This window comes from Periplaneta americana, chromosome 9, assembly GCF_040183065.1.
Source record: "Periplaneta americana isolate PAMFEO1 chromosome 9, P.americana_PAMFEO1_priV1, whole genome shotgun sequence".
In the NCBI taxonomy this organism is placed as follows: Eukaryota; Metazoa; Arthropoda; class Insecta; order Blattodea; family Blattidae; genus Periplaneta; species Periplaneta americana.
In genome coordinates, this window is record NC_091125.1 from 139,938,132 (window position 1) to 139,959,343 (window position 21,212).

General features: G+C 37.6%; 1 protein-coding gene across 25 annotated transcripts in view; it reads right to left on the reverse strand.

Annotated features, from left to right (window-relative positions):
* trol (terribly reduced optic lobes) overlaps positions 1-21,212 on the reverse strand; it is a 1,501,851-nt gene that overhangs the window by 726,465 nt on the left and 754,174 nt on the right. The window lies entirely within an intron of this gene.

Consider the following 21,212-nt stretch of genomic DNA (forward strand, 5'->3'; position numbering starts at 1 on the left):
ATGCATCCAGTGATTAACATTACAATTTAATTTACTTATTTCAAATGTATTATTATTATTATTATTATTATTATTATTATTATTATTATTATTATTATGTTCGCGACGTCCCATTAAATGCTCTTCGGACCCCCAGAGTCCTGCGACCCCCCCAGTTGAGAATCATTGATCTAAGCCGTAGTATATCATTGTGTAGTAGGTATACAACTTTTTATCCATTCTTCTTCGAAACTGTAACTGTGATGTGTCAAGAAATTGATGCAGATTTTACAAAAGAAAGAGCTACAAGTAATTCCAAACTGAGTTTTCAAGAAATAAAAGCTTCAAAAACTAGCATCCAAGAAACCACGAAATGACGAAACCTGGCAAGTCCCTCAAGTTGACTGAGAACGCCTAGACAGATGAATGTACGTATTCCAGTTCAACTCAGCAGGGAAGCGAATATGTTTAGCAAATGCAAGCCGGATAGAAACAGAAATAAAAATACAAGTTAACCGTGTGAAATTGACATCACCTCATAAAACATTCATCCACCTACAGCGTGTGAACACAATCTGAAATCTATCTCCCTTCCGTGGCATTAAAAAGCTGTCTGCAGGGCCACCACCTGATCCTCGTAAACAACTAAGCCGAAGAAGTATAGAAAACAGATATGAGTATGTGGAGAATTTGTGAACGTCAACGAACACATCAATGTAGGAAATCACGCAAGATGGTTCAGTTGGATTTATATTTTAATCACCGATAATATAGCGTTTGTTTACAGCATGCTTGCAGAACCCGTAAGTAGGGGAAATATGACGTCAGCCTCACTCCACTTCTATTTGGAATGATCACAGTAATTTTCAAAAAGGATTGTAATAAATGCATTGTATTTATAATGCGTTATCTCGTTTCAAGGTTTACAATTATGCTAGATTTCCTGCCGGTAGTTTCTTTGAGATTTCTTTGCACCTAACCTGCTTTAGATTTTCGAAAACTTTCCTCCTTTCATCACCTACGGAAACATAAATTTATAACATTTAAGTAATGAACATTGAAAGTCACTATTAATTTCAATTCAAAATGAACACAACGAGTGACGTCCTTAATTTTACAGTAAATAAATAAATAATCAATATACAGTTCGTAATAATGAATTTACCCGAAAGTTTGTGCATTCCATAATTCCTAATATGGGCTTTGTTGAAATGTGGTTTAATACTGAAATGACAAATAGAAATAAATTGCATGGGACACAATAAAAAAAGGAACTCTTTCGTCTTCAACAACAAAATAATCATATTTCCATTTCCTTTGGAAGTACAGATGCCTCAAACTAGGAAGCTGCCTGGAGAGGAGAAGTAGTAGAGCTAACGGAGGGGGCCCACCTAGGCTCCGATACCCAGGTATCGTTATATTATCTGAAAAGTTGACCTCTTGACAATGTATTCAAGATGTACCCTCCCTATGCAGCTTTCTCAACTGTTATTAGAACTGAGCTGTACCGTTCTAGTCCACAGTGCACAGCAGTAGGCGGACAGTGGTAGGTGAGAAGTGCTCTATGCGCCTGCGCGAACGAGACAGCTTGCTAGTTTGAGGCATCTGTAGTATTTCTTCACGGGTTTAGATTTTGCCATGTTCCAGTTCTCTTTAAACTACAGTACGCGGATTGTGTGTATGCATTTTATTTATGTTTACAATCGCTTAACTTGTAACAATGTTCAATTGATTCATTGATTTGTGATATTTTCTACTCCAAGTATCTACTAATTTAAAAGGCAGTGATTGTGATTGCCAACATTAGAACAAAATCGTCAAATCTCGATTTATCAAAGCCAAAGTCTCAGAAGTATTGTCTATGAATAGGACATTCAACAAAGTCAAACTTTACTACGAAAGTCGACTTTGGGAAGTCTTCATCCAAAGTCTCTTTTATAAATACGGGCCTTAGATGTAAGTTACGTCAAGCCGACCACATCCAGTTGGTGATGCCCGCTCGCTGAATATACTCGTAGTACAAATAATTCGTACCTAAAAAAACAGATAGCGCTGTAACCTTTACAATCGACATCGAGCAGCCTGCAGTGTCTACGTATACGAGAGCGGAGACTACTGTCCAAATTTCACGAGAGGATCCCTGCGAGGGGAGTATGGTCCTTGCGGGGAAAGAGGAGAGAGTAAGGCAGTAACTCGGCGATCTTGAAGGAGCAGGTGGATGGGGGTGATGTCATTGGCCGGCTGGGACAAACAAGACTCAGTCAATGGCCGGCCGTTTCCGTGTTGGGGGTAGGTTATAAGAGTGGGGGGAAAACTCGCATTCCTTGCTCGGATCTTCTCGTGAAATGCGGACAGTATATGATTCTCCTCCACGGTAACAAAGTCAAGCACTTCAACCAACAAGATAGAGGAGTGTTTAAACCTGGCTCGAACCGTGACCTTCCACCGCAAAGCACCAGTTAGGCTAGATGGTCTCGAAGATCGAACTCCTGACCCACCAAACACAAAGCCCATGTTCTGAATTGTCTGCATTAATGAACTCTAAGAGTATCAATTACACTAAAGCGAAATGCGCACAACAGCGACGTTTTTGTTCCCCTCTCAAAAGCTTACGCAAGCAAAAGCAATGCAACACAAAGCCGCAAATCCGTCCCAACGGAACAAAATATTTACATTGACTTTGCTACTCAACCCAAAACACGACGGCAAACACTTTTATTCATCGCTAATTTGTATTACGGAACGACGCCGATGCATAATAAAAGGAATAGCTGTCACCACAATCACAGCATTTCGACGACGACTACTGGATGACAAGCGAAGCTGTTGTTTACTCTTGTGTTCTAAGTAGAATCTACGTTAAGTGGATCGGAGCGCTCCAAATCGATTGTTCTGATGAAAATAATAACTTGGTCCCATAAATCCCTATATATAGTAAACTGCGTTACACGCAATGTGCATTAAAATAAACTAAGCTTTCGAGTTATCAGTATACGTTCATATGTGAAAAATATATTTCCTTCATTATTTCAATTCAGTTTTTGTAGGAAGCACTATAATTTTGTTCTTCCATTATTTACAATAGTATAAAAGCACTGAGAAAACTACAGTAACACCAAAGAAAGACTTTCCACATGAAAAAGAACATTATTATAAACGTTACAAATAGGACGCGAATTTTTAGGTGCTAAAAATGGGGAAAAGATTTTTTTTTATTTGCGCATACTAGCCATACCAACACATAAGGCATCATCGTATTCATCATCATACACTATCTCGGTCTCGTGCTTGTGGAATACCCTACCCAGTAACATCAGATACTGTCGGAATTTAGTAGCGTTCAAAAGCAAACTTATTAAGCATTTTCTTACTGCATAGAGTAGGTTTAATTTTTACTTAATTAATAAAAAAAAATGTTTCTCTCTTCTTAACTTTTACAATAAACTGTCTAGCTTTTATTAATCAGTTAATTTTTTAGTACTTTGATTTTTATTGTATTTGTAAATTTAATATTAATTGTATTCTTAATATTGTAGTTTTAATCCCCTGGTAGAGGGGAAGAGAAGGCCTGATAGCCTTATCTCTACCAGGTTAAATAAATAAATAAATAAATAAATAAATAAATAAATAAAACTGGGAAAATATGCGACAGAAAAGGAAAAATATTTAATCATGTTTCAATTATTTTATGTGAATATAAACAATATGTAGTACTCATCAGTTTAAATTATGCTGTCTAGCCAACTGCTGAAGAATTACAGTACACAATGAGATTCATCCTCAAGTTGTTCATCATAAATGACTGGCGATTATCACGGAACACTGCCTTGTATTGGGAGAAAGAGCGCTCTGGCCATTGAAGAACAACATGCACTTCCTAGAGACATATTTATGATTGGAAACGAAAACAGAGATAGCTGATGTTTATGAAATTATACTTAAGTGCTTCCTGAATCAGCGTTATAATAACTTACAAGGCACTCCCAAATGACACATCAATGTTTATGTGTGTTAGTTACAGTACAATTTTTTTTTGTGGTGACAGCTCTTATCATTTGTGGTGAGAGAGCAGACTGCAGTTCCACAGGTCCACAGATACGCAATTCCGAGAAACAGTTGCCAGCTGTCACGTCTAAGCAACTGCACTGAACATTCGGGTGATGATTAATCTGAAATGGAATTTTTGTCGAATATTATTTTAAGAAAACTTAATTTTTGTGTGTTTTTATGCGATTATTTGAGAATATGTATTTACATAAAAAAAACCAAAATGTGTTTTTATGTGAAATAAAATTTAAAATATATGCGTAGACATATGAGTTTCTATTACAGTGCAAATAAAATATTTAATTACCTAAGAATCCTAGCCCTAGTTATGAACAATAGATTTCGATTGACTTCGCGTATTCATACTCTTTCTCTAACAAATCGATGTTAGTTTTGAACAATACTCTTCACACAAACATAGTGTAGGAACTTGAACAGAAATCGAGTTTACAAAAGTGATTCAAAAAGGAAAAGTAACAACAACTCTCACGGGTTACATATTTCCCCTCTTGTCCGAATTTTCAGCTACGGCCGCTGCAGCAGACCACAATTTTATCACGCAGCCATTAGATGGCGCATAAGTTGCGTCAGACTCTCGCAATATCAGTTATGAGATGGCAGCGCTCACGGAAAAATGGTCAAACGTGGAAATGTGTACTGTGATCCGGTTTTTGCGTCTGAAGGGCATCTCACCAGTAGAAATTCATCGTCAACTTGTTGAGGTGTACGGTGTCAGGGAAAAGGCGCTTCCAGTGGTATGTACTGGACCAATCACCCTACAGCCCCGACCTGGTCCTCAGTGATTTCCATATCTTCGGACCGTTGAAGAAGCATCTGGGTGGTAAGCGATTCAACACCGATACGACCGTTCAGCAAGCCGTCATGACATGGCTTCAGGGACTTGACGCATATTTCTTCTATGTCGGCATCGGTGCCTTGGTCTACAGTTAGAACAAGTATTTATTTAATTGTAATATGAGCACTTATGTATTAGTAGCCTTAGAGCAATGAGGCCGATGAATTCATTAAAAATTACTTAGGCCTACTGGTATTCATAATTTAAGACTTAACAAAAATAAAGTTTCTAACAGCAATATTTTTTCACTGTTTTTATCACTGTATATCGTAGTGCTTAATACTCACTAATTAATTGCATTTTTATATTGACTGTAGTACCTCTGCAGTTGCGAGCGTCGTTAAATAAGACATAACATTTGACTGTAGTTTGTGTGGATATAAATTACATTTTGGTTGCATAAAATAGAACTTTTAGCTGCTTGAAATTCTTAGATGCCTAAATTTTATGTTTTCAGTGCCTATTTTGATAAATTTAGAGCCTATTTTAGGTGCCTAGAAGTTAGCTTTTAAATGCCTAATAATCCGATGTCCAGTAATAACGTACAAAATTAAATTTTTTAATTTCTGTCACACTGTAAATGCGTTTTTAATCAGTTAATTTTGTTCGTTACTACACACACAAAGCGTTTTTTTCTCTAAGAAATGAAGAATTAATACTGTATTCGGCTTGTTCTTCGCGTTGACATCTTACCACTAATACGTTTCAATATCTAATAGTTTTACCATAAATGGGAGTCAAACTTCAGACACAAATTATTTTTTTTCGGCTAAACCGTTATTCAAATACCAAAATGACATCTGACTTTTTGGTTACTTACAACCTAAAGATTCCTTTCTTAAAATTGATGCAGTTATACCCCTTTTACCCTGTATACAAATAAGAAGCAAGAGAGATGTATTGTTCGATTAATCAGACGTACAAAGTTGCATGGAAATATATTTCACCATCCTTTCCTGGAAACGGAAGGCATTTTGCCTCTAAATATTCATTGCCTAGCAACCGTTCTAGATCTCAAAACGTTGACAATGCACGTATCTCACTTAAATTACAATCTGTGCCGACATCAGTCGGTTACACCCACGCTACAGGATTTCTTGTATCGCCTGCAGGCATAGTCATTCCGCATAACATTAATGTCAGAGAAGTTGCAGAGCGGTCACGGCGAACCCAAGACAGACAGGAGAACAATCACACCTACTTTAACCCAGTTCACATCTTTCAACAATAACGAATGTGGAAGAAAGAGATTGCAAAAAAAAGATAAAGGTATCTCCGTCACATGCCATGAAGGCGCTTGGGGGGCATGGAGTTAGAACCCCATGCTTTCCATGACCTCGGCACTAGAATGAGGTGGTGTGGTCGGCACCACGCTGTGACCGCCTTTTACCCGTGGGGAAAGACACGGTACTCAATTTTATAGGAGGCTGAGTGAACCTCGGGGCCGTTTTGGAAGTTTGGCAACGAGAAAAATCCCGTCACCACTTGGGACCGAACCCCGAACCTTCCAGTCCGTAGCCAGCTGCTTTACCAACTGAGTTAACCGGCCGCCAAAAAGTAATTTATATATTCTTAAATAGCTTGAATTAAATGATTTGATTTGAAGGAACTTGAAAATTGTGTGACCTGCGTTCAAATCAAGAAGCAGCTCATTATTACACTCATAGCTTGTTGGTAGAAAACAATGTGTTGTAATTAATGATAATAAATCAGATATTAAAACTATTCATTGCGGCGTGCCCCAAGGTTCTATTCTTGGACCAATTTTATTTCTAATCGCTATTAACGATATAAATTATAATGTACTTGCTAAAATATTATTAAAGGCGGATGATACTACTATTTTTTTAATCACAGGGATCTAAACATACTAGTAAATGAATCATCACCAAATCAATCACAAGCAAAAATACGGTTTAATGCAAATAGTCTCGTTTTGAACAAAAGTAAAACTAAATCATTAATCTTTTCTTTACAATCTTGTAATGGATTATTTTAATATGTTGGACATTGTTGTTGATACGAAATTGATTGGAAACACCATATTGAACATGTGTGTGGAAAATTGTCTAAAATTTTGTTTTTATAGAGAATCCCAGAGAATATTACACTGAAGAGATACTTTTAGTAGCCAGTTTAATCCAGTTAGAATACTTACAACTTACAGGAATTCTTTTTTAATATGAGGAAGGAAAGAAAGACAATTACAAGGGCGGAGCTTGTCCATTTGTCAATATATGTATCATGTCGATGTAATGGAATATTTCCAAGAAAATCTGTTGGAATATAATTAAATACTGAGTGAAAAAAAAATTGACATTTCAATGTTGACCAGTATTAAACTGCGACCTTCTACAACTCGCAAGTTCATGTGTACTCATGTAGGAAGCATTACAATTTACTGATGTGACGTGTTTGTCTAAATGAACCTACATAAATAAAGTAGGGGTATTTTGCAGAGAAACAGAGGCGATGTTACACACGACTTTAAGCTTTAATACCACCTCCTCGTCGTGTTGACATACTGCTACAATCTGAGAGATAAAATATCTACATCTTCAACGACGTAAGATCAGCACTACTGAGCCTTACACACCAAAACACGCATTGAGAGCTTTACCAGAAGTTACAGCATACAAAATCATGACCAGTGAAAGCCAAAAAGAAACCAGTGTTGCGAACTGAACTGCGCGGCGTTACTAAAAAAAAATTGTGGTGAGCTTAACACAAAACCTTCTAGGTAAACAAACACCAATCAATTATTGACAAACGTCCCATCTCTAAGTAAGAAAGGTAAAATTTCACATTCTGTTATCGAATTAGATCTGTTGTATGTTTAATCTGATATACCGGTACTACATCATAAGCCCATATTTTATATTTAAATCGGTTATTTGAGAAACCACACAAGTCCTTTTATAGCCAAATCGAGTTTATCGTTTTCCTGACATTAATACGTGTATTGCACGTCTCACAGTGGTGCCAAGAGGGGGGGGGAAAGTTGGCAAAAATTATTTTAGTGGATTTTAAGTAAGATAATGGGCAGAAATACATATAACAAAATAATAATGCTAACAACAATAATAATCATAAGAGTCCTAACATTTATTACCTGTCAATATTCAGTTTCTGATAAACTTATTGGCAAGATATTACAGTTATAAAAACTTAAAATAAAATTATAACTTAGTGGACTCAAATTATACAAAATAATTACGAATAACGATTACAGTGGTAATGTAAACATACAAAAATAGGGAATAACAATGATTACATTTGAAGTTCTCAGTCAGAAACTGAAATATCATTGCTTGACTCACTTTCGGAACTATAGTTAATGTCTTGTGGCAGTACCATAACTAACACTTCTTTATCAAAATATGACTTTCTAGTAATGTGCAGGCCCTCCATGCTTGGAATGTTCAAATGCAATCAATAGCCTATTAAGCACATCTTGAATGGTCTTCTCTCGAGATATTTGTCTTGTGAAACGGCTCTAAAGAAAGTGTTAGACAACAGAATTCCGCAAATATCCGCAAAATGTTATTATGAAGTTAAAATTATAGCCCGGACGTGCCCAAAACATAATTGAAATCGTAACAATATATCTATGAACTGCGTTTTTATTCTAATATAACACGTAGTGTTTCTATTTGTAATTTCGAAGTTTTTTCCTCAATATATTACTTTAGAAATAGTAGAACAGCAAACTACATACCTCCAGGTGAAGACTCATGTCAATTACTATTCATTACATGAACACACAACAGAATTATATCAACTTGAAAACACAGTGCTCTTTCCTCTTATCAATTACTGAATGATCGTCAGTGCAACGTGCAAGATCTGACCTCCATAGTGAGGAGTAGGTTACTTCTTATGTCATTTCTTTATCGTCATATGTTGCAGGTGGTCTTTAGCTTTCTTGAACAATAATTATTTAAAATAACTCCGTGATTTGATTTTTGGACTTTTTGCCAGCTTTTCCTATAATTGGCCCCACTGTGCGTCTATTGAAAATAGTAGACATGTCCGTCTTATTTTAAGTGATGATGTCGTGACTGTATTTGCCTGAAGAGTATGAAATCGAAATATTTTATGAAGCTATATTTTCCTGGCCTAATAGCAACAAGAGATGACGCATGTGAGTTGCTGTAGTGTGGAATTGAGACATCAGTACAGTGAAACCTGCCTTTGCGGTCACTTCATTTAAACGGCCACCTGGCCAAAAGGCCAATTTTCTCTGGAACTAATTGGATTTTCCATAAGATCAATACAAATTCTCTCTTTATTTAGCGGCCACCTCATGCTTCGGCCAGCGGCCGGGGTCTCTTTGGATTGGAACCTGACTATAACAGTCACTGTCCAACAAAAATTTTTTTCGCGGATACTGTCTGAACTATTTTTTCGATGGACAGAGAGCAATATCACGAGTACAATAGCTAAGTGTACAACAGTACACCCTCCATATCTTGAGATTAGTTGGTTAGTTTTATGACTCTTTTGTCACTTTCCACTCCGACCCTGCACAGCTATAAATTCTTACTCGTTTTTAAAGGATTGAAACACGGACGTCTTCTATCGAAAATGTCACAGTATGTTTTAGGTCAGTAGTTAACCATTCGAATTTTTTTTCTCCTCTTTCCATCTTTTTCTATTTGGGCCAGCTTTTACGAATTTTTCTTCTTTTCATCAGTTGATTCAGAGGAACTCTTACGTTAGTTTGAGTCTAACAATAAATCTAGAGTGGTATTAAGTTTAGAGGTGAGACGAAAAATGATTGAAGAAAGTGAGAAGGGAACATCTGCGAGAAAAATTACAGAAATATTCAAATGTGAAAGGACACAAATACACGGTATAATTAAGATGAGATATTAAAACAATGGGAGGAAAATATGCACGGTGGCCAAAAAAGAAGAGAGAATCTGTGTTTAGTAATGTGAATGATTTCGTTTACGAATGGTTCAAGTGTCCGAGGGCGATGAAATTGAGTTTTGAAAAGGCTAGTTGCAAGAATGGAAGAGGCTGACATTAATATGCACGATTGTTGTACGCGTACAGTATTAAAAAGTCAATGAAATTCAGTATTTTCATGCTCATTCATAAAAAAACGCAACCTTAATCAAGCGGCCACCTGATAAAACGGCCATTTTACAAGGTAACTTCAGATGGTCGCTTTAGACAGGTTTCACTGTATTTTCACTTTGAAAGGTTTTAGAATTGTTCTTTTCATTTTGTAATATGGAGGACAAAATACATTACGAAGTAAATTTGCACTTGTCCAGCGCTGTGGTCTCGTGGTAGCGTGTTCGCTCCCGAACCCAGCGGGACGGGGTTCGATTCCCCGATTGGGACGAGTTGCCTGGGTGAGGTTTCTTCGGGATTTTTCCCTCACTCCTATGGATTAATATCAGGTAACTTTATCAGGCGTATGGAACTCCACTCATTCTCGGCACTTCCTCCCCCCCCCCATCATCCTTCCTACTATTCCGGTTGTCTTTCTAGGTTTTCAGATCGCGCCTGCGGCGGCCCCCCGAGGCTACTGAGGCTCTCGGCCGGCCTCCATGGATATGTCAAAGCATGGTAGTTGGTAACCGAGCAGCGGAACCCACTCCCCTCCCGACGGTAGGGGTGGCCTACACTTCAGACCGTTTGAGGGGTGAATGGAGGTTGCTGTTGGGTGGAATGGTACGCGGACTTAGAAGGATGGTGGGAATGGTCGTTGGGGTGTTAGGGGTTAGGTCGGTTCGGCGTCGGTGGGCTTGCTACTCATCCCAGGGGCGCACAATAGACCTCAGTTCGCGGTGCACAGGGATGTTCCCCTCCCGGCCTCATAGAGAGAGAGAGAGAGAGAAAAAAAATTGCACTTACATAGATTTTTTCTCATTAGTTTACATACAAAGTAAATACAAACTGTTATAAATTTTATAGCAAATCTTTAGATATTTGAAAAAAAAAAAAAACATGTCTACGAACGATTAGGACAATCTGGCGCTCTCAAAATATATAATTATAGGTTGCTTTAACATATTTAGAAATATTTCAATTCATATGAAAAATTCACCCTAAAAAGAGAAGAAAGAACACCGTTTGACACGGAAAATGGCCGCTCTCCGGTAGCGTTAATTTGTCTAGTGTCAATTGGGTTAACGTGAGATTGACACTGGGAAATATTAAGCATCGATGTCCGAAGATGAGGATAAGTCGTAGCAATGGCGTATCTGTACGTCACGAAACGATATATTCCTTACGAAGCCTTTATAGCTTAGCGATATAGCTCTTTCTTCTCGTTACAAAGACCGGACTTTGAATTTCTCTACATGAAACGCACACGATGATTTCAGAGCTATTTCGAGGTGGGACTTACAATTTTCGTGCCAAAGGGTGTACACCCAATATGCTGCAAACAGTTTTTTTTTTTTTTTTTCAACTTTCTCAAAACATACCTAAGGACATACGTGGTTTCTCAAATAACCGATTTAATTATTAATGAGTTTCGAAGAAAATTTACAAATTTCACTATATGACTACAAGCAAATTCTATAGACAAACTCTTGAGTTCTATATACATTAAGAGATAAAGAAAAAAATATCTACAAACGGAGTATAACGGAAAAATTGAAATAAATATTGTGGCACCCGTCTGGGACGTTCTGGTCGCGTCAGGGGGTTGCGCGCGCATCTAGCGAGAAGGAAGGCGCGGGGAAACGGAAACTCGAACTTCGGTAGGAGCTATAGCGCGGTAAGAAGCAAGGGGAGGAGAACTTCGGTGACGGCGCAGAGCGGGGAGAGAAAAGAAAGCATCTCGAAGCATATCTCTCTCGAAGACTCCGAAATCCACGCGAATCTAGTAAATGAAAGTGCAAGTGAGTCTTCGGGAGTCAGCCTTCAGTCAGCCTTCAAGTCTTGTCTTGGACAGCGGCACGCATCCGGAGGATCCGAGTTCGACGTGCATTGAATTTGAGTGAGTCCGTAACTGTGGTAGTGTTCAGGCGAGGGCGACGCATCCGGAAGACGTGAGTTCGATGTGCAGTGAACTTGAACAATGAGCTAGAAGAACTAGCCAAAGCAAGCGAACTGTGAACTGAGCGCTGACAGTTTTGTTCTGTACATAGTGCTTTGTGAACATTAATTGAAATTAGGAGTACATTGTTGTTCTTCTCAATAATACACGTGCATTGTCATTGTCGCCGTGTGGAGTGCAATAACGACTATTGTGTTGCTGTGTTGAGTGGAATACCCATTGTTGTAGGGTGAATTATTATAAATATAAGTTACATTGTTGATGGGTGTGTGGTGGAAAAGTAAGAATAAAAGTCACAATATGATACAAGGGGGTGTAGCAGATACGAGTATTACAAAGTTGAGAGAAACCTGATATAAAACTGTGCACACATAACAACTGCCGTAATTTTGTTATTCTAATGAAATAAGTGCATTGTTTTATTTCATTACCCAAAATTGGCGGTTTTAGATTTCAGCGATCATCATGTTATTTTCCACTTAATTTACTGTTATCAGTTTTCTACAATACCCGTTGATCACAAGTCACATTGAATACTGCTCTCCTTTGAAAGCATCAATAAAAAACAAAAATGACTACGAAAACTCGTATCGGGGCTCTACGCAGTTCGATCTTCGCCAGTGATTTATGACTGTAGTGACTTTAACAACCCTTACAACAAATCCAAGAATATGTCCTTTTTATACACCTCTCTCGCTGCATTTCGAACACGTCTAAGTTTGTATATTCATAAAAAGAAGAATTCCGCCGACGCTGAATATATCAACGGTTGTTGAAAAGTTGTGAAATACATACATTTTTAAATAGATTCAGTTAAAAGGAGGCTTTGTAACAGTTGACAATAGTATTAGAAACTCGATATTGTAAGTATCGTATGTAAAACACCTTCAACTTTTTCTAACAAGTGACAAACGTTACATGGTGTTCTATTAAAAACGGAGTATTTTGTTATATAGAACATCAATTGTCTCGAATATGCACTTTATTGAGAAATATGCAACATTTAAGAACAGTTATTTACTTCTTCTTTGAGGATTCTATTTACAATATTTACAATTGAAGAGTCCACTGCAAGAATGATGGGTGTCACTTTCTTGTCGAAAATGAACTAAGACTGTCAATGCATAGCTTAAGACATATAGAATGTGCATACAGAGTTATATGGCATTAACACTGATAGTCATTGTCCAGTAATGATAGGAAAATCTCAGTTAAGCTTTGAGCGCTAAGCATTTCAAACTTTCAATTGCTTCTCCTGCAAAATGTATTCCAAATGACATCCATCATTCTTGCAGTGGACTCTTCAATTGTCTTCGTTATTCTTTACATATAATCCGGCTCCTTATGTCTGTTCTTTCCATTTCTGTCATAGGCGTCCTCGTCTTTGTAGTCCTGTACATGTGCAATGTAGTGGTATTATGGCCACGTGAAATCTGACATATGTAAGAAATGTTCAATTCAATTTAGGGTTTCCATACGTCTGGTAAAATACGGGAAAAGTCCCATTTTTCGTTAATGTGTCCTGTTGCCCGTAATTAAAAGTTAGTGACTGAAAAAATAAACATGGAAACATCAACTGTTATTTCATTATAAATGCCAGTCTCCATCACAGGCGGCGACAGATTCTTTACATTGGCAACACTGGAAATGACACTCAATGTCAACGTATTTCCTTGTTAGAAAATATTTTCATGTCATGAAGTATATCCTTGTCGCAAAGTATTTCCTCGTCAGAAAGTATTTCCTTATTACGAAGCATTTCCTTGTCATAAAGTATTAGGGGCTGCAAGACAATAAACATATTTAATAATAGCTAAAAAATGCACTTTCTTCATTCACAGCTTGACTTTTTTCTATCAAATCTCGGCGGTGTAAGTGACGAACATGGTGAGAGGTTCCATCAGGACATATCAACGATGGAATGCAGGTACCAGAGTCAATACGGTCCGAGCATGATGGATGATTTCTGCTGGTTGCTACAGCGACCAATCACACGCAAACTTTAGCGGAAAAGCAAAGCCCTCAAACACTTTTAACAGAGTTTTTAGTGCTTACTACATATTGTAAGTGTATATCTTCTTATAAATGTATTTAAAATAATATAATAATTTACAAAGAATATAAACTAAGTTCAATTTATATCTCTGACTTTACGGTACAGGTATGTACTGAATAGTAAGATTCAGAATTAATGTTACAGTCCCATAACTCAAACACTTGACGTGCTATGATAAATCTGATTACAGATCTCGAATCAGCGCATCAATTTGAGTTAGAACACTTGAAATTTCCTCAGTAGCAGACAAATGCCTTTTTTTGTAGGCCTGTGTTAAGTACTTTATTTTGAATAATAATATTTAATTCGATCTAATTGTGTTGTTTTAACCTGTTTAAGGGGAATATGGATAAGCGCGCTGGATACACCAAAGCTCAATTTAAAATCAGTGATGTGTCCCGTATCCCCCCCCCCCAATGTTTCTAGCACCCTAATACAATTAGTCCTATATTTTGTAATATAGTCCACACCTGTGGAGTAACGGTTAGCGCGTCTAGCCGCGAAACCAGGTGGCCCGGGTTCGATTCCCGGTCGGGGCAAGTTACCTGGTTGAGGTTTTTTCCGGGGTTTTCCCTCAATCCAATATGAGCAAATGCTGGGTAACTTTCGGTGCTGGACTCCGGACTCATTTCACCGGCATTATCATAAAAATGCATCATAAATGACCTAAGATGTTGATAAAGCATCGTAAAATAACCTACTAAAATAAAATTGTGTAATAGGCTATATTATGTGGTGCTCTGAACAGATTATGATCAAGCAATGAGTAACCTACTAATAAGTTTCAGCACTTGATGGAATACAGTCTACCGCTGTGGAGTATCGGTTAGCCTAGCCGTAAAACCAGCGGGCCCGGGTTCAAATCCTGGTTGGCACAAGTTATCTGGTTGAGGTTTGTTTCGGGGCTTTTCCTCAACCCATTAAGGGAAGACTCCACTGAAAATCATGAAAATTTTTCCAAAATTTTTTGAGCTATTCACTTATTCAGAATTTATATTTTCATACCCCAAGTGGATTCAGCTCAATTCTGATTACAAATACTCGTATGTTTACACTTTTCAAATTAAGGCTGGAAGGGGGCGTGGAATTTAAAGAGCTGTCAAAATTAATAAAATAGCACCATTAAGAAAAATATTAATAAAATAAACTAGCACCATTTCTCACAAAATAAATGCAAAGAAACATGGAGCTACCTCATAAATACTTGCAGGAAAAATTTCATCCAGATTGATTAATATTTGGCATAAGAAAGTTGGTGTTGAATCAACAAAAATGAACACAGAAAAATAGATTTGAAAATAAAATGAATATTTATGTAAATTAATATTCTCCTCCGCTACATTCATCTAGTAACTTCAGGGAGCCAACAAAAAGTTACTAGATTTGTAATCAGAAATTTTAAAAAAGAATTCTTCGATGAAAAACAGTTTTGACAGCTCTTTAAATTCCACGCCCCCTTCCAACCTTAATTTAAAAAGTGTAAACATACGAGTATTTGTAATCAGAATTGAGCTGAATCCACTTGGGTATGAAAATATCAATTCTGAATAAGTGAAATAGCTAAAAAAATTTTGGAAAAATTTTCATGATTTTCAGTGGAGTCTTCCCTTAACAGCATTTCCTGGGTAACTTTCGGCGCTGGACCCTGGACTCATTTCGCCGACATTATCACGTTCATCTCATTCAGACACTAGATAACCTTAGCAGTTAATAAAGCGTCGTAAAACAACCAATTAAAATGATGGAACCCGAAGGTCTGCTGAGTAACATACTTATGTATGAAATTATGTACTCGCCTATTCCATGGAAGCCTCAAGTAAACTTCTCCATCTAAAAATTCGTTGCAATCGATCAGAAGTTACTTCCAAGCATTCTATAATGCAACTATAGTTGAATATGTTTCAAAATAGATACCATCATGTGTCTTACTGAAATTTCCTTCCACTAAATGTTGCCAAGCAACGACGAGGATAACGTGACGATCTTGATGGACTAGTTACGAACCATTAGCACTAATGGGCCTTGTCCACAACAGCAGGAGGCGTGATAATCCTCACTGCCGATATGCTACGCAATAATTAATCAAAATATTTCATTAATTACAAACAGTATTTCGCTAGCTACATTAAATAAATTATAGAAAGAAAAATCTCTATAGGGAATTATAAATAACAGATATAAAAAAATGTTTTCGTCAATGTAAAATAACAGTTTGGTGTCGAAAGTTGTGGTTTTTTTCTCTGCAAACTTTCATCTGTACAAATATTTTCACCTAAGTTACTCCAATGGTAAGTAAACATTTTTTCTTCTGGGTTCAAGTAACACCTTAAGGGTCAAAGTAGCCCGCGTTGACGGTATTGCGAAAACCTTTTACTCTTATAAGTGAAAGTGTAGAATTGGAAGTCCTTATTTTATTCAAACCCATATCAGAGTAAAGAGAGTCAAATAAATCAAAGTTGTACAGGCACCAACCGTTCTTTCTACAAATAAGAAATTAAGGGTGCTATTCATAGACATTTCGCAGCACGCGCTACGAGCGTACTAAGTTAGCGCCGGCTATCCATTGGTTACTAGTACAGAATTCAAATCATATCCTATCGCTAACACTGATTTATGAATACGTAAAACGCTGATCATCCACCGGAAACCCGCGCTAAAAATGTCTATGAATACGGCCCTTTGCTTATAAGATAATTCCTACATTCTCGAACGGACAATAAAACAACTGTCCTCTGTGAAGCCTAAAATCACCTGGATTTTGGTGTACAATAATAGATAACAATAATATTTAATTTTTCTGCCAAATGTCAGTAATACTGCCTGTATGGTGACGTACGGTACAGTACATCAAACAGAGTGCATAATAAAGACATCATCGTTTACCACTCGATATCCCCATTATAAAAATACATACGGGCAATCAATAAATTTCTGGAGTGCCCTGAATGTAGACAACACATTGGACATATGAAACGGAGAAATTATCTAGAACCAGGCAAACGCCTGGGATCTATACTAATGCATCACTTGAAAGGCATAGAACAGTGATCGACAAAAACTGTGTCGCGACACATGCCCCTGCCTCCACTCAAGCGTAACCATGGCATCATACACCCACCCTCTGTTTAGAGCCTTCGATAGAAGTAAAGACAGGTATCAGCAGCGAACGCACATATGTAATGTTACAAGTGTGTAGGATAATATGCTTTGATGTCTTTTCGAAAACAGAAACAGGTAATGTGTAAAAACTTAATTTTAAGGAGCATAGGAGGAAAATTATTTATTTTGTGCAGATGACAAAAATATGAGATACTTAATTTGTTGTAAATTTTAAATGAAGTATAATAGAACAATGTACGTCGTCATTATTCTTCTTGATAATAAGACTACCACGCCCTTACCTGTAAGTTGAATATTTCATTAATAAATGAACGGTATATAGTATCGGCTTCTATGTCTTAATCCCGGTAAAATACTTCGACGTTTTTTTTTTCGACGCATGTAATGTAATTTGAATAATTCATTAATAAACAAACAATAAAAAGTAACGGCTTCTTCTTCTTAAAGTATGTAGTGTAATTTACAACTTCGTGGTCAGCCTGGTACGTTTTTCTAATTTCAAATATCTGCTGATGTAAAGTACACGTTCTTTTTGCGGTAAATAAGAAAATAAATTTCATTTTATTAATAATACAAAAATAATGAATAGGAGGATAAAAAGTTAACACGGAAAAAATTGTGTGTAGTTAATAAGTAGAAGAATATTATATTGTTTTTGTTTTTTTTTTTTTTGTCTCAGTCCGTCTCTGCACTGTTATTCACTGCATTACCTGAGGAGATACCCATTCCACATCTCTACCTGCGATAGTGGTGTGCGGGTTGCATTTCTATTACGTCACAATTTCGTGGTGTTTGGCAACCACTGGCATAGAAGAAGACTAGCTGTAAGGCGTAAATGGAGACTCCATGAAAAATCGCAATAGGTCCTTGACATATTTGCACAAAATAACGTGTAGAAACTCAGTTTTTAAAGACAGGCGTGGAAGCAATGATCTTCAGTGACACCCGCATGTTGTTTAACGGTACAATAAATACAAGTGCAGTTCGAAAATATATTGATTGCACTTGTATTGTACTCCCCAAACTTAGACAACCCCAGCTCAGAGGAAAGAAGTCAAAGAAGTCACATCAACATGTTCTTGATGCCAAACATAGACGGCCTCAGCCCGAGTAGAGTGGTTAATTTATCTTGCCGCAAGAGATAACTACAGAGTGATTTATATAGAACTGACACATTTCTTTCTTTAATTATTCCGTTGGAAATTCATTCAATGATCCAATTTTAGCACCAAATTAAGCAGAATGTTCTGGAGTTTCCATACTTTGTCACTAGATGCGCAGATGTTTATGTTTTATTCCAATTGTTGGCAGCAATGACCCAATTTTAGCACCAAATTAAGCAGAATGTTCTGGTGTTTCGATTCCTTGTCACTAGATGCGCAGATGTTTATGTTTTATTCCTATTGTTGGCAGCTGTTTTCGACATTTTGTGTCAACGTGAAAATACAGTACACATTAAATCAACGACTCTTCCTTGTGAAGCAATACTGGATTACGAATTCAATTACAGCTACTCAAAGGGCATACCAGAGAGAATTTGGTGTTCGCAATCCTCCCAAAAGAAACACAATACTGGGACTGGTAAACAAATTGGAAACAACTTGATATCTGGTGAGTGAAAAGGGTAAGCATCGTTCATCTAGGCTTCCCACGGTTGTTGTTGACGTAAGAGCACGACTGGAGCAGTCATTCAAAAAATCATTAAGACGTTTGTCGCAGGAGACAGGGTACCCCTACTCAATGTGTCAGAGAGCTGCGAAAAGTGCAGACCTAAAGCCATATAGGGTTACGGTTGTTCATCAGCTACAGGAACCAGATAAGGATAAAAGATTGAATTATTGTCGTTGGTTTCAGACGTTCATTGTCAAAATCCTGCCATATTGTCCATCACATGGTTCACAGATGAAGCATGGTTCCATTTATCCGGTTATGTGAACTCACAGAACTCACGCCATTGGGCCATCGAAAATCCACATGTCACCCATGAAGCACCTATGCACCCGGTTAAAATCGGAGTTTGGTGCGCAATATCCGCACAGAGAATAGTGGGGCCAATTTTTTTAACCAGACTGTGAACACTGCAGAGTACCGACTGATTCTCATGGAGTTTGTTGAGCAACTGGACGATGTAGAGCTGAGTCAAGGATATTTTCAGCAAGCTGGCGCTACATGCCATACATCAAATGAATCCATGGAACTAATTGCAAGTTTCTTTGACGACCGAATAATTTCCAGGAACCTGTGGCCACCGAGATCTCCGGATTTGACAACGCCGGACTTCTTTCTATGGGGTTACTTAAAAGACAGGGTTTACGCCACACGTCCCCAGACATTGGACGATCTGAAGCACAACATCACACAGGAGATTCAAGCTATTGACAACAGAGTCCTCCAACGAGTGGCCAGTAACATGGAACGACGTGTTGAGTTGTGCCTTATGCAGGATGGAGGACATTTTCAACATTTGCTATAGAGGTAAATAATCTCCCAAAATTCCTCTACATTTTAGGTATAATAAGTTGTCGCTAGCAGAATTCGTTTTGAAACAATTAATAAAAGAAATGTGTCAGTTCTATATAAATCACTCTGTACTAACTTCTTTGTTAAAAACATCGTACTTGTCTCAGCCCAGCGACTGTGCTAATTCAGAGACATAATGTGACAACACTGCATAACTAACAGGCATGCACCGTATGATTTATTATGTTTTGGGTAAGGCACGAGTCAGTAGGGTGGTGTAAGTGAGGTCGCTTGTCGAGGACAATATTTTCAAGTAGGTAACTTCGATACAACATTCCAGTTTCCGTGGGAACACAAAAATAAAAGCATACTGAAACAAACGGCGCATTCATCCAACATAGATATGAACTCTGTAAACAACATCCGACGTTATAATAAACCAAGAGCCGCCCCGGTCAGTTGGACGCACCTGCTTCGTGCCCTGTTAATCGTCACATAAAATGCAGCCGACGCGGTGCTGCGAACCAGATGATGTGCTTCATCTTGTTGCTACACAGTGTGCGGTTAATTGCAGCTGAATAAAAGCCACTTTGTTCCACTCACGATGCACACATCTCCTGCACATATTCCACGAAAATTAAACCCTGGAATCCACGTGAATATGCATGCAGATTGCAGGTAATATTTGCCGTTAATAGTACATTCTTTTCAACTTTCTTTAACCACTTCCCTGATTAACTCGAGTTAACTCGGGTTGCTAATTTGTGTCAAAATTTATTAACCCGAGTTAACTCGTTTGAGTCCCATTTTCGCTGCTAAGGATTATATCCCGAATATATACCTTTCCATTCTTTCATTAACCTTTTCCTCATTAGATGGCTACAGAAGTTAGTGATATTGCTATATCTGATGGTGGTTTTTGTACTTCTTCCTTGCGAGTGGAATTCCATTCTCATATAGCATTCACACACAGTAGTGAATAGCAGTTTCTGTTTGTGTTTAGTTTTTTATGTGCTGTTTTGTGTAAAGATGGATCAACTTAGTGATTCCGAAACTTTTGATCAGGAATATATTCCTGTAGAAGATTAGGAAATGAAACATCGGTATCAGAAGACGAAGTTATAGACCAACAAACAAATTCAGATCAGTTGATGTCGAGTCTTTTCGACAGTGGTTTGAATAGAAGACATCTGGCACCATTTCTTCTGCACCTCCGAGGTCCCTATTTCCTGAAATTTTAACATCGTTTCTGATAACGATATTCTCAATTTTTTAAAATTATTCTTTAATAATGACCTCATCAACATTATATTCGAGGAGACGATTCGGCATGCTAATAAGTGTTCACAGAATGCTGAAAATAATTCGTGGCGGCCTACTACAGACTCTGAAATACGTGTACTTTCGGGCATAGTGATACTGCAGAAAATTATTCACAAACCTGAAGAACAGACGTACTGGTACAAAATAATATTCAATGACTGCTACACCATTCTTCCCAAAACGCTCTCATATAGGAGAGCAGATACTACTGCCCGGAATGCAATGTGTCACTGTGCGTAATACCCTGCTTTCGAGTCTGTCACACGACAAGCAACATTTAACGCCTTGATAACAGCACAGGTATTGTACCTCATAAATTCATCCATAAAAAAAACCATAAGTTGGTA